General features: G+C 48.4%; 1 long non-coding RNA gene across 1 annotated transcript; it reads left to right on the top strand.

Moving 5' to 3' along the window:
• Positions 1-2,876: 2,876 nt before the first annotated feature.
• Positions 2,877-9,427, top strand: LOC142905738 (uncharacterized). The gene is made up of 2 exons (XR_012929766.1): positions 2,877-2,927; positions 3,810-9,427. It is a non-coding gene; the product is annotated as an uncharacterized LOC142905738 (long non-coding RNA).
• The last annotated feature ends 738 nt before the right edge of the window (positions 9,428-10,165 follow it).

Raw genomic sequence — 10,165 nt, forward strand, 5'->3', positions numbered from 1 at the left:
TCTCTACCCCCTTTCTCTACCCCCCATCTCTCTCTACCCCCTCTCTCTCTACCCCTCTCTCTCTACTCCCTCTCTCTCTACCCCCCTCTCTCTACCCCCTTTCCCTACCCCCCATCTCTCTCTACCCCCCTCTCTCTACCCCCTATCTCTCTACCCCCTCTCTCTCTCTACCCCCTCTCTCTCTATCCCCCCTCTCTCTACCCCCTCTCTCTTTACCCCCTCTCTCTTTACCCCCTCTCTCTCTACCCTCTCTCTATCTACCCCCCCCTCTCTCTACCCCCTCTCTCTTTACCCCCTCTCTCTCTACCCCCTCTCTCTCTACCCCCTCTCTCTCTACCCCCTCTCTATCTACCCCCTCTCTCTCTACCCCCCCTCTCTCTACCCCCTTTCTCTACCCCCCATCTCTCTCTACCCCCTCTCTCTGTACCCACTCTTTCTCTACCCCTTCTCTCTCTCTACCCCCCCCCCCTCTCTACCCCCTTTCTCTACCCCCATCTCTCTCTACCCCCTTCTCTCTACCCCCTCTCTCTACCCCCTCTCTCTCTACCCCCTTTCTCTCTACCCCCCCCTCTCTCTACCCCCTCTCTCTACCCCCTCTCTCTCTACCCCCTCTCTCTCTACCCCCCTCTCTCTACCCCCTTTCTCTACCCCCCATCTCTCTCTACCCCCTATCTCTCTCTACGCCCTCTCTCTCTACCCCCTCTCTCTCTACCCCCTTTCTCTCTACCCCCCTTACTACCCCCTTTCTCTCTACCCCCCTCTCTCTTGCCCCTCTCTCTCTACCCCCTCTTTATCTACCCCTTCTCTCTACCCCCCCCCCCTTTCTCTCTACCCCCTCTCTCTCTACCCCCCTACTACCCCCTTTCTCTCTACCCCCCTCTCTCTACCCCCTCTCTCTCTACCCCTCTCTCTACCCCCTCTCTCTCTCTACCCCCTCTCTCTCCACCCCCTCTCTTTACCCCCCTCTCTCTACCCCCTCTCTCTACCCCCTCTCTCTCTACCCCCTCTCTCTCTACCCCCTCTTTACCCCCTCTCTCTACCCCCTCTCTCTCTACCCCTCTCTCTACCCCCTCTCTCTCTCTACCCCCTCTCTCTCCACCCCCTCTCTTTACCCCCCTCTCTCTACCCCCTCTCTCTACCCCCTCTCTCTCTACCCCCTCTCTATCTCTACCCCCTCTTTACTCCCTCTCTCTACCCCCTCTCTCTACCCCCTCTCTCTACCCCCTCTCTCTCTACCCCCTCTCTCTCTACCCCCTCTCTACCCCCTCTCTCTACCCCCTCTCTCTATCCCCTCCTCTACCTTCTTTCTCTCTAGCCCCTCTCTCTCTACCCCCTCTCTCTCTCTCTACCTCCCTCTCTCTCTACCCCCTCTCTCTCTCTACCCCCCTCTCTCTACCCCCTCTCTCTACCCCCTCTCTCTCTACCCCCTCTCTCTCTCTATCCCCTCTCTCTCTACCCCCCCTCTCTCTCTCTCTATGTCCCCCCATGTTTTCCATGTATTTTTTTTATATTATAACGAGAATCGATTTCCCCCCTTCTTTTCTGGCAACAAAACAGCTGCGTTGAGATGTTAAAACACCAAACTGAAACCTTTTTACGAGGAATCACGTTGGCATTCTGACCACAAGCAACAACAACAAAAAACACTCTCTGACAATATGATGCATTCACTGTGGTTTGTTTCGGAATATCTGTGTCTATTTCCTTAGTTTTTTCGGTAAAGTCACGTTGAAGGGAAACAACAAAATAATATATATAAAACAATAAAAATATTGGTTTTTATATATATTTTATTATTTTGTTGTTTCCCTTCAACGTGACTTTACCGAAAAAACTAAGAATATGAATTACTGCAGTCACGAAAGCTTTAAATCAAAATATCTGTGTCTATTCCACCTGAAGAAGGACGCTTGTGTTGCTTCCGAAACGTCGTGATTTAATTTAGTTGTGTTTTTGTTTTATTTTATTTCCGTTTATTTTAACCTACGTGACTTTACCGAAAAGACCAAACGGTATGAATCCTTGCAGTCACGAAAGCTTCAAATCTAGAATATGATGCATTGTCCTTGAAACTCATTGGTCCACACCAGAGACGGCTTTCTCTTTTGAGCCTCGTCTCCAAACGTTGTTAGACCCCAGAGGACGCCAAAAGGCGTAACACACAGCACAAAGACAATGCCACTATCAGAGTAATGAGACCTCGGGGGAAAGCAGCTCCATCATGTACAAGGTTTCAGTTTAGGGTGTTTTAACATCTCAACACAGCTGTTTTGTTGCCATAAAAAAGGGGAAAACCTATTCTCATATTTGGGGACTGGCAAAGGAGGTCCAATGATGTATTTTTTTTGTTAAATACGACTAGTGCTGCATCTGTTTCTCCCGCTCCCTCTCTCTCTCCCCCCTCATCTTTCTGTCCCCAACTCTCTCTGTCTCCACCTATCTCCCTCTTCTCTCCCTCCCATCTCCTCTCTCTCTCTCTCCCCCCCCCCCTTATCTTTCTCTCCCCAACTCTCTCTCTCCCCTATCTCTCCCATCTCTCTCCCCCTCTCTCTCCCCTATCTCTCCCATCTCTCTCCCCCTCTCTCTCCCATCTCCCCCCCCTCCCCCAGTCTCGCCTCTCTGTCTCCGATCTCTCTCTCCTCCGTCTCGCCTCTCTCTCCCAACTATCACCCCCCCCCCCATCTCTCCTCTTTTTCTCCAAATCTCTCTCCCCCTCATCTCCCCTCTCTCTCCAAATCTCTCTCCCCCTCATCTCCCCTCTCTCTCTCCCATCTCTCTCCCCCACGTCTCCCCTCTCTCTCTCTCTCTCCCATCTCTCTCCCCCACGTCTCCCCTCTCTCTCTCTCTCCCATCTCTCTCCCCCTCCCCCTTGTTAATGCGATGCAGCTACATTTACCGGGCCACGGCGCTCGCTCCGCTCGCCAGCGGTAATGATTTCAGGACCCCACGCGGTGTTGATTAACCTCAACGCTAAGAGCGATTGATTTTTTTTTGTTTAAAACGAGTGGCAAAATGGTAACGGACGTGGGGTTATAACGTGGCGATTTCGTTTTTTTTTTTTAGACGTTCGACGGAGCTATCTCGCTCTCTCTCTCTCTCTCGCTCTCTCTATCTCGCTCTCACCATCTCTCTCTCCATCTCTCTCTCTCGCTTTCTCTATCTCGCTCTCTCCATCTCTCTCTCTCTCTCGCTCTCTCTATCTCGCTCTCTCTATCTCGCTCTCTCCATCTCTCTCTCTCACTCGCTCTCTCTATCTCGCTCTCTCCATCTCTCTCTTTCTCACTCGCTCTCTCTATCTCGCTCTCTCCATCTCTCTCTCTCACTCGCTCTCTCTATCTCGCTCTCTCCATCTCTCTCTCCATCTCTCTCTCCATCTCTCTCTCTCTCGCTCTCTCTCTATCTCGCTCTCTCCATCTCTCTCTCTCTGTGTGTGTGTGTGAGAGTTCTCGGGGACCTCAGGACAGCCGATGGGGTTTTTTTTTTGGTTACTCTTCACAGGGGGGTGCTAGAGAGGGGGAAGGTCACGGCAAAGTGCTGAGATTGTGAAACTTAGATCATTTAGAGGGGGGGGGTGGTGGAGGGAATGGGGGGGCTGGCTGGCTGGCTGGGTGGCTGGGTGGTAGCGTAGTAACCCACACGGATAGCGCCTCGCGACAAGGAGGGACCTGGGTTAGATCCCCAACACGGGGGCCACGTGCGTGGACCGCTTGCCGTTGTCCCGTCTTCTGTTCTGGCACAGGGGTTTGTGAATGATTGTGTTTGTATGTGTTTATGTGTGTGTATGTGTGTGTGTGTCTGTGTGTGTGTAGGCTGCGTTGGCTGAGTCATGTAGCCCGCATGCCCAGCCACCGCGTGCCGAAACAGCTTTTTGTTCGGCCGGATCGAGGGGGCTGAACGGGCGCGGCACGGGCTAGAGAAGAGATGGAGTGATGTGGTACAGGAGGACGTGGAGCTGAGTGGACTTGCCGATGACTGATACCAGTGGTGTCAAGATCGACCTCTGTGGAGGAGGCTCGTGAAGGACGCTACTGGGCAGTTGGAGGCAGTCGCCCTCCAACAACGACGGAGGACGGAGGAGCGACGCTCAGAACAACGAGCGGAGCGCCGGGTGGCTAAAGCACAGCAGGTTGGCACAGTATGGGGCACAGGTGGTGCATCAGCCAGTCATCTCAGTCATTCGACCCGTGGCACCTGGGTCTGCCCCGTGACCTCCTGCCAGCGGGCGTTCGACACTTCACGTGGCCTCAAGGTGCACATAGCCTGTCACAAGCGTCGTGGTGACGTCACTGCCACTTAGTGGCGAATGGCGGTTGTTGTATGTATATGTGTGTATGTGTGTGTCTGTGTGTGTGCGGTGGGGAGCGATAGTGTAGCGGTTAGTGCTACGAACCTGGTGACCCGAGTTCGATTCCCGCTCACGGCCATCACCAGTGACGATTATCTGAACCTGTTCTCGGCCTCCCCTAGGTCGACTCAGCCTCCAAATGAGTACCCGGTGCGGTGGATAAAAACATTGCCACTAGGGAGACAAAGGCGGTCGGGCGTGGTGCTGGCCACCCACCCCCTCGTGTGCCGTTTCGGCCTTCATAGGTGCTCGCTAACAGCACTTGCCCCTACAGTTTGTTACAGGCTATACGGGTGATCTTTGTCTTTGTACAGTGAGTGTGTAGAGATTGTCCGTACGGTCATTGGAATCTGTGAGTCTCTGCGTGAGTCTGTCGGTCTCCATGCGAGTTTGTGGGTCTCTATGTGAGTCTGTGGGTCTCTATGCGAGTCTGTGGGATTCTAAGCCAATATTTGGGTGTCTTATCTCATCTCTGGGTCTCTGAGTCTGTCGGTCGCCTCTATGTGAGTCCTTTGGTCTCTATGCGAGTCAGTGGGTCTCTATGTGAGTTTGTGGTTCTCTATGTGAGTCTCTGAGTCTCTATGTGAGTTTGTGGGTCTCTATGCGGGTCTCTATGTGGGTCTCTGAGTCTCTATGTGAGTCTGTGGGTCTCTATGTGGGTCTCTTTGTGGGTCTCTATGTGTGTCTCTAAGTCTCTATGTGAGTTTATGGGTTTCTTTGTGGGTCTGTGAGTCTCTATGTGAGTTTGTGGGTCTCTATGTGTGTCTCTGAGTCTCTATGTGAGTTTGTGGGTCTCTATGTGAGTCTGTGGGTCTCTACGTGAGTCTGTGGGTCTCTATGTGAGTCTGTGAGTCTCTATGTGAGTTTGTGGGTCTCTATGTGGGTCTCTATGTGAGTCTCTGAGTCTCAATGTGAGTCTGTGGGTCTCTATGTGTCTCTCTAAGTCTCTATGTGAGTTTGTGGGTCTCTTTGTGGGTCTCTGAGTCTCTATGTGAGTTTGTGGGTCTCTATGTGAGTCTCTGAGTCTCTATGTGAGTTTGTGGGTCTCTATGTGGGTCTCTATGTGGGTCTCTGAGTCTCTATGTGAGTCTGTGGGTCTCTATGTGGGTCTCATTGTGGGTCTCTATGTGTGTCTCTAAGTCTCTATGTGAGTTTGTGGGTCTCTTTGTGGGTCTATGAGTCTCTATGTGAGTTTGTGCGTCTCTATGTGGGTCTCTTTGTGGGTCTCTATGTGTGTCTCTAAGTCTCTATGTGAGTTTGTGGGTCTCTATGTGAGTCTCTGAGTCTATATGTGAGTTTGTGCGTCTCTATGTGAGTCTGTGGGTCTCTATGTGAGTCTCTGAGTCTCTACGTGTGAGTCTGTGGGTATCTATGTGAGTCTCTGAGTCTCTATGTGAGTTTGTGGGTCTCTTTGTGGGTCTCTGAGTCTCTATGTGAGTTTGTGGGTCTCTATGTGTGTCTCTAAGTCTCTATGTGAGTTTGTGGGTCTCTATGTGAGTTTCTGAGTCTCTACGTGTGAGTCTGTGGGTCTCTATGTGAGTCTCTGAGTCTCTATGTGAGTTTGTGGGTCTCTAAGTGGGTCTCTATGTGAGCCTCTGAGTCTCTATGTGTGAGTCTATGGGTCTCTATGTGAGTCTCTGAGTCTCTATGTGAGTTTGTGGGTCTCTAAGTGGGTCTCTATGTGAGTCTCTGAGTCTCTATGTGTGAGTCTGTGGGTCTCTAACTGGGTCTCTATGTGAGTCTCTGAGTCTCTATGTGAGTTTCTGGGTCTCTAAGTGGGTCTCTATGTGAGTCTCTGAGTCTCTATGTGAGTCTGTGGGTCTCTATGTGAGTCTGTGGGTCTCTATGTGGGTCTCTGTGTGAGTCTCTGAGTCTCTATGTGAGTCTCTGAGTCTCTACGTGTGAGTCTGTGGGTCTCTAAGTGAGTCTGTGGGTCTCTATGTGTGAGTCTGTGGGTTTCTATGTGTGAGTCTCTGAGTCTCTGTGTGAGTCTGTGGGTCTCTATATGAGCCGTTGAGTCCATCGACTCGCTCCCCTTGAGCACGTGGAGTCGTCACGTGGCCGGGGCCGTGTCTGTAACCGGGACTTGAACTCCAGGGAGGACCCCACGCGGCTTTGATTCATCTCGGCCGACATCGATCGATTCTTTGTTTTTGTTTGTTTTATAACGGGAGCGGAACGAGCGGGAAGGGAGAGTGTGGAACTTTATATATACGGTTTTTGTTTTTAACTCAACACACATACTTTGTGTGTGTCTCTCTCTTTCTGTCTCTGTGTGTGTGTGTAGCGGTTAGCGCTACGAACCCAGCGACCCGGGTTCGATCCCCGCTCAACGCATCAACACCGGTGACGATGATCTAAACCGGTCCTGGGCCTCCCCTAGGTCGACCCAGCCTCGAATGAGTACGCGCTGCGGTGTATCGCACATCAGCCACTGGGGAGACAAAGGCGGCCTCGGCGTGGTGCTGGCCACCCACCAACCTCGCGTGCCGCGGTGCCGGCCTTCGTAGAGTGATGCTGCTCTCTAACAGCCCTTGCCCCAGAAGTCTGTACGGGCTATACGGGGGACTTTTGTCTTTTTTTCTGCCTCGAGCGGGACGGCTCTTCCGCCAGCGGTCCGAGGTGGCTACGTGAGCTTAGCAGACGTTGAACGCTCCCTGGCCGCAGTGACTGATGGCACCACGCTGGACCACGTCGAGAGGCAATCATCTTCGTTAGGAAATGTAATTATTTATGTATTGCGTGATTGACAGCTCGACCCTTCCCCTCCGTCACCCCGCCCCCGTGTCGTTACACCCCCCACCCCACCGCCCCCCACACACACACACACTTTATGATGAGCGAACGTCTACTGAGGAGATGGAGCGATTTAATTCAGAGAGCGCGCCAGACGAGATGGATCGCTACATCGGAAAGGCTTTTGAGTGTTGGCAAAGGCGTCGCGTGTACCCCCCACGGGGCAAGGAGATTGACCATGACTCATGGCTGATGGTGCTGATGGTGATGCTGATGATGATGGTACTGAAGATGATGCCGAGGATGAGGATGACCAAGAGGATGATGATGCTGATGATGAGGATGCTGATGATGATGATGATGACGCTGATGATGATGATGACGCTGCTGATGAAGAGGATGATAATGATTATGATGCTGAGGATGACGAAGAGGATGATGAAGCTGATGATCATGATGACGCTGCTGATGACACTGATGATGATGTTGAAGCTGATGATGAGGATGATAAAGACGATGATGATGCTGATAATGATGATGCTGCTGATGACACTGATGATGATGCTGAAGCTGAGGATGATGAAGAGGATGATGATGATGACGGTGATGATGTTGATGCTGAAGATGATGATGATAATGATGGCGCTGCTGATGACACTGATGATGATGCTGAAGCTGAGGATGATGATGAGGTGCTGATGATGATGCTGAGGATGATGAATAGGATGATGATGATGACGGTGATGATGTTGATGCTCAGGATGATGATGCTGATAATGATGACACTGATGATGACACTGTTGATGATGCTGAAGCTGAGGATGATGATGAAGGTGATGATGTTGATGCCGAGTATGATGATGGTGATGATGATGGTGATGATGATGCTGCTGAGGATGATGATGGTGCTAATGATGATGCTGATGATGGTGATGATGATGATGATTTTATAACGAAACCGTAGAATGCTCAGCAACTTTTCCACTTTTGTTCAAATTTCTCCCCAACCACCACCACCAACCCCCCTCCCCTCCTCCCGACATAACCGCGACGAAGAATATCTATAAACGTACTTATATTAACAACAACAAACACAATTAGTTGCGAGACGATCAGAGATCATGTTGAGCGTGAGAATAACGCGAGACACACACGAGCGATCGGAGCGACGCTTCCGATTATTTATTTCAAGGCCGTAGTCATGGAGTCAACATTGGGGAGGGGGACCCAAATTTTCCAGGTGGTCTGGGGGTCTCCCCCCCCCCCTCCCCAGAAAAAAATAAAAATTTGAAAACTAATTTCCTGCCTAAAAATATTTTTTTAAAAACCACCAACGCATAGGATGGACTTTTTATTTATTTTTTTACAATAATGTCTAAAAGTGTTATTGTATTACATTGCTATGTTTATTTTTTACCTTTTCTTGTTTCATTGTATGTAATGGCAAAGATTACGGAATTATAATTAAAGTACAACCATAAGCACAATCATGTTAACACGAATCTATTTTAAAGCAACATAATTGGGGGGGGGGGCATTTTGAGAATATTTGAATATTGGAGGGGGGGGGGGACGTGTCCGCCCCCCTCCAATATATATTATAATTACGGCCTTGATTTTTATATATAACATATATATAAAAATGTATAACGTGTATATATTATTGTATTTCCTGGAAAAAGCCGAGATGCGTTCAAGGGAAGTGCGAACCAGCTGGGGTATGTGTTTGTTTTTGTTTTGACCATCGCAGAGAGAGAGTTCGGGATCGTACAGAGAAGTTTGAGGGCGTTCAAACGCTCAGCGAAAGAGCGGAGAGCCTGATTAAGCTGGTTGTAATTACTGGCGAAACGTCGTACTCAGATTTGTAAATGTTGTGGCTTTGATCTCCAACACAACGGTGTGCTGTACTAGTATACTACACTACACACTACACTATACCACTATACACTACTATACACTACACTACTATACACTACACTATACACTACACTATACACTACACTATACACTACACTATACACTACTACACACTACACTATACACTACACTACTATACACTATACTATACACTACACTATACACTACTACACACTACACTATATACTACACTATACACTACATTATATACTACACTATACACTACACTATACACTACACTACTATACACTACACTACATACTACACTATATACTACACTATACACTACACTATACACTACAGTACTATACACTACACTACTATACACTACAGTACTATACACTACACTACTAAACACTACACTATACACTACACTATACACTACACTATACACTACACTATGATACACTACACTATACACTACACTACTATACACTACACTATATACTACACTATAGACTACACTATACACTACAATATAGACTGCACTATACACTACAAGATAGACTACACTATACACTACACTATACACTACACTATACAGTACAATATACACTACACTATACATTACACTATACACTACACTATACACATCACTATACACTACAAAATATACTACACAATATACAACATTATTCACTACACTATACACTACACTATATACTACACTATGCACTACGCTATACACTACACTTTACAGATCAATATACACTACACTATAAACTACTCAATACACTATACACTACACTATACACTACACTATACACTACACTATACAAGACACTACTAAACACTACAATATACATTCCACTACTATACACTACACTATACACTACACTATACACCTACACTACACAACTACACGATACACTACACTATACACTACACTATACACTACACTATACACTACACACTACACTATACACTACACGATACACGATACACTACACTATACACTACACTATACACTACACAACACTATACACTACACTACACAACTACACTACACACTACGCGATACACTACACTATACACTACACTACAAACTACACTACAAACTACACTATACACTACACTACACACTACACTATACACTACACAACACTATACACTACACTATACACTACACCATACCACTGCACTACACACTATACTATACTATACACT

The sequence above is a fragment of the Petromyzon marinus genome, chromosome 58 (genome assembly GCF_048934315.1).
Source record: "Petromyzon marinus isolate PM22_M1 ecotype Great Lakes invasive population chromosome 58, UKy_Petmar_22M1.pri1.0, whole genome shotgun sequence".
Taxonomy (NCBI): domain Eukaryota; kingdom Metazoa; phylum Chordata; class Hyperoartia; order Petromyzontiformes; family Petromyzontidae; genus Petromyzon; species Petromyzon marinus.